This window comes from Vigna radiata, unplaced genomic scaffold (genome assembly GCF_000741045.1).
Source record: "Vigna radiata var. radiata cultivar VC1973A unplaced genomic scaffold, Vradiata_ver6 scaffold_209, whole genome shotgun sequence".
In the NCBI taxonomy this organism is placed as follows: domain Eukaryota; kingdom Viridiplantae; phylum Streptophyta; class Magnoliopsida; order Fabales; family Fabaceae; genus Vigna; species Vigna radiata.
Window position 1 is genome coordinate 290678 of NW_014543616.1, and position 5030 is coordinate 295707.

The following is a 5030-nucleotide window of genomic DNA, read 5'->3' on the forward strand; positions in this document are numbered from 1 at the left end:
CCTATCCCTAGGTGGTATTGCAAAATCAAGAGATTACTCACCAGTTCATGTCATTACTGTACGTCCCCATATCAATAAAGACAAACATCAATATATCGAATGAGTTAAACGATAAAGGCCTTAAGCACAGATGATAACCCAACAATAATCAATCAAAACATATGGAGACCATATAAATAATCAAGGGTTCAATAAGAGAGAGTATCAAAAGATTACATTGTTTCCCCCCAACAACAATAGGGTTTAGTTCACCATCGTCATGATGAATCTAGATGAAGAATGGAATGAAAGAGATACAAACCCTAAAGAGGAGAAAAGGAGAGTTGTCACCATCTCCAAATCTAGCCCCAAAGGGGTTAAAAGTGTGTTTCTGTGCCTAAGCCATCAAAAGATACAAACCCTAAGACATTCTGGCCTTTAAATAGGGCATAAAAATGACATAAAACAAGTTCAGGCCCAAACAGATCATAAAAAATAACATAAAACAGGTCCAGACCCATCTGACAACCGCCCGGCGCCTAATTTCACCGCCGGGCGGTTTCCCTCAAGCTGCAGAACTGCCCGGCGCCACGGTCAACCGCCCGGCGCTGGTCAACTGCGCTCTGGTTGACTGGTTGACTTTTCCTGGTTGACTGGTTGACTTTTCTGGTTGACTGGTTGAATTTTCTTGTTGACTGATTGACTTTTCTGCATATCTTCAACCTTTCTTTCCTTTTCTTGAGTCTAAGTCCTTCATCTTCAACTCCATTCTTTACTTTTCTGAAATTAGCTACAAAACAATGCAAAACAAGNATAAAATCGCTAAAAACAGCTTTTGACTCTCTCCAGACTCATTTATTGAGTTTTGCTTGATTCTAAGCTCATTCCGAGTAGTAAAGGGTTTAATTTGGTCCAAATTGACATATGAAAATAACTGTTTTTCAACCTTCATCAATACTCATTCCCATAATTTACAAAATCATAACTAACACAACAATACAACAATGTCAACTCCCCTTACCTGTGAGCTTACACAACACAACTCCTAGAAAACGCCCTAACAGTACCTCCGCACAGAGGCAAGCTCAACAGTACTTATTAGCCACCAAAATGGTTTAGAGTAAAGCCCTTAGAGCTTGAAAGGATAAGGAAAATGAGTAAAACCCTAAGGTACGGAGAATGGGAAAATTACCTTATCAGCTGAGAAATGCGAAAATGATTGGAAGCCCTCGACTCCGGGAACGTAGGGGCACCACCTATTTGAAAAAGCAACGGTGAAAAATTTGAGAAAGGGGGTACAGTGAAGGTGGGGCAAGGTTAGAGTGAAGGTAGAGAAAATAAGAAATCTGAGTTTTAGAGAGAGAAGAGGGTTTGGCTAATGAAATCTGAATTTCTGTAAAGCCCCCCTCTAAGGCTAAGACACCCTTAGCTTATGGGCCTGGATGCCCCAAATATATGGTCGAATGACTTTAAAATAATTTCAGGCCCTTACATTCTCCCACACATAAAAAATTTTCATCCTCGAAAATTAAACTTACCAGAGAGAAGGAACAATCTACTCTCATCATATCCTCTAGTACAATCACCTCTTTTGACTAAGATACTACTCCCCAACGACCTTACTAACATGAAAACCATGCCTCTGTATTAAAATGATCTAGTGTTCAATAGTGTAGATTGGTTTAGCCATTACTCTCACGACAATTATGAACTCCTAAACTTTGGCTAGTAAGAAACTTTCTTTCGCACAACCAACCCCAGTGTGTCTGCCACACTGATAACCACTCATCCACCTTCCACTATTTCTTGTAAATCTCTTCTAAGACTTCCACTAATCTTGACTTCAAATTAACCCTTGACCAATACTCATTTACCTCATCTTGTTCCTTTCAAGAACCACTATACCTTTGAATTGATCACCACAATTTCCGAGTTAACCACCAACTGCTACATTCTTGATCACCTTTAACCACGTTCATCCTGAGAGCTCCACATTGCTTTTGCTGTTCTTCACTACAGAGTAGCATAGTTTCTAACTATATTATCTCATTACCAAAGTAAAACTCTCCTCCTTTGCAATAACAAAGTAATTTGAGCACTCCAACTTTACTTTGTTATCTTACTAACGTGAACTATATGTATTTCTTAATCCACTAGCTTGTAATCATGCTTAAACATGTATCTTCCTCGACTTGAGATCACTAGCTTAATTTGTTCCATGCCAACTTCGATACATTTCAAGCTAAGACTATCCAAACTACGCTTTCTCGACCAATTTGATAAACCTACTAGTCATAGTATTTCAACTTTACTAATGAAATCTCTTTACATCTTCACTTCAGACTTCAATCTTCCTCTTGCACTACATAACTTCAACAAGAACCATCCATCAAGAGATTACTGACATGGTTCTGCTTGAGGCACCACAACAAAATGAACTTCACTTCTCCTAAGTATGAAAAATTCAATGCTTGTTGTAGAACATCAACCAAAACCCTTACACCATAAAGATTCATGTTCTCTTCTCTACTTATCCTCGTTAAACTCTTCTAATTTTTACAACCCTTTTTCTTCACACTTCTAACTTGATTCACAATCGATGTATAACCACTGACTTTTCTTCTTGAAACACAAAGTTGCTTTGGAGGACCATAAAACGCTAGAGAACTATTTTGAAACAACAAACCTCTCTTGAATCACACCTCAAACTTACGAAAGAACGACATCATCTCTTCTTCATTGGCACTTAACAAACATCTTGAATTCCCATAACACTTGCCTTCACCCTCCACTCAACTGCACTTGATGCACCATCTTCGCTTTCCTTCCCTGCCAAGAAACCACTTCGTATAAACTTCAAACCTGCGCTCTTAGACTAACTCCATAAACGTAGCATCACTTAGAATTTTTCAAGTACTAATCCCGACCAAATTAACTTAAAACCTTCTTCTTCAAGAATTGCCCTCTTCAACCCAGAATCTTTAGAAATACAGATCCCATCTTTACTCCTCTGAACCTCCTCTAAACTTACCAATTCACTGCTTCTATTCTATAAATTTCAATTAATAACACAAAAAGAAACCCCAAACATCTTTCTTTGGCGAAGACCCAACTACGAATATTCTAGTTTAATCTGCTTTAAACATGGATCCCCATGGCTGCACCTAGCACCACACTATTCCTAAATCTCAATCACTATATTTCTTACACTACGGAGCCCACCTAATTTTTACTATCTAACCTTTTCTTCAATTTATATTGCTCATCCCAAATAAAGAATTATGGCATATTGTAATAAACCCACAGTCCTGAACCCCTATCCTACTTTCATGTTCTTCTCACATATTTCTTTATTCAATTCCAATTTACTATAAAGAAACCCCTTCTTCTTTTCTATTTTTTTCCTGACACACACCACAACATTCCTCCAATTCTCTCTCCACTAAATTTACGTAACTTCTTCCATGAGCCATGCAAACATTACCTCCACCAAGCCAAACGACCTCAACCCAACCTTATTTATCTTCATTCAACCTCTCTAACACCAACAACCTTATTTTTCTTCATTCAACTCCACTAACACCACCAACCCGAGCTACAATGTGTTTGAAACCCATGCTTCCTATCCCTCCCATGCACACCTTCACGTCCCATCTCACACCACTCTCAACTACCAACTCTTTACGAGAGACCCCTCAAAATTCTCTCAAACTCTCTTTTCGTCTCACTTACAAAACACATTCTCTGATCATCTTCATCTCCCCAGACCTTAATAAGAACACTCAACCACCCTCACTCTTATTTATATCACAAAACCATACTCACTCTCCACTCTTTTCCCATTCAATTACAAAACAAATTCTCTCTGCATGAGAAAAAATTCACATACCCATAACACTTCTTCTTCTACCCAAACTTCTTACTACATATTTACATAACACATAAAATAACTAACCCTCCTGCAGCTACCCCATCATCCACACTCTCATTCTTTACGCTTCATTATATCCCAACTTTAACATAAGCATACTAAGACCCAAGTCTACTCCCTCCCGTCACTCATTCACATTTTTCCTCTACTACTATAGAACACAGTATACCACCGCAAAGGCAAGAACAAGACAGGAATTTTTATAGGAAAATCCACTAGAACCCCAACTCTTTCTTACCTCAAACCTTCAGAATTAAGAAAGGAAAATCATCTCTGGTAAAAGTCATGAGTGTGCACCCTCATTCCTTCTCTTGAGACATTTTCTGTTCCCAAAACTTCCAGTTAGATACATAATTTTACCATCTAAACTTGGAATAAATGATAGGACATACTATTTAGACTCAACTTTCCACAGGAAAGACACGATGAACCTGCAACACACAGGTCATCCTAAGGACAAACTACTCTGATACCATAAATGTAACATCCCAATTATATAGAAAACTGATGAAGGTTGAAAAACAACTATTTTCATATGTCAATTTGGACCAAATTACACCCTTTACTACTCGGAATGAGCTTAGAATCAAGCAAAAGTCAATAAATGAGTCGGAAGAGAGTCAAAAGCGATTTTTAGCGATTTTATGCTTGTTTTGCATTGTTTTGAAGCTAATTTGAGAAAAGTAGAGAATGGAGTTGAAGATACAGGTCGTTGACTCAAGAAAAGAGCAGAAAAATGAAGATTTGAAGAGTCGACGCACCGCCCGGCGGCACACTTAAACCGCCGGGCGGTCCAGGACGAGGAGAAGGCATGGCGATTGACGCTGGGCGGACCTGAGGCAAACCGCCCGGTGGCGATTGCCGCCAGGCGGTAGGGCGATTTGTGGCAAACCGTCGGGCGGCACACTTAAACCGCCCGGCGGTGGCTCGCTGGACTTGGGCCCATTTTCTGACACGCTCCTCACCTATATATACCCCTATTGCGAATTCAAAATCATTCTTTTGACAGGGGAGAACGACCAGACCTAATTTTGCTCTCTGGAGAGGATCTCTTGGATGCTTAGGCTCCTTTTCATCTTTTCTAGGGTTTGCTCTTCCATTCTTCTTCCATTTTTCATCT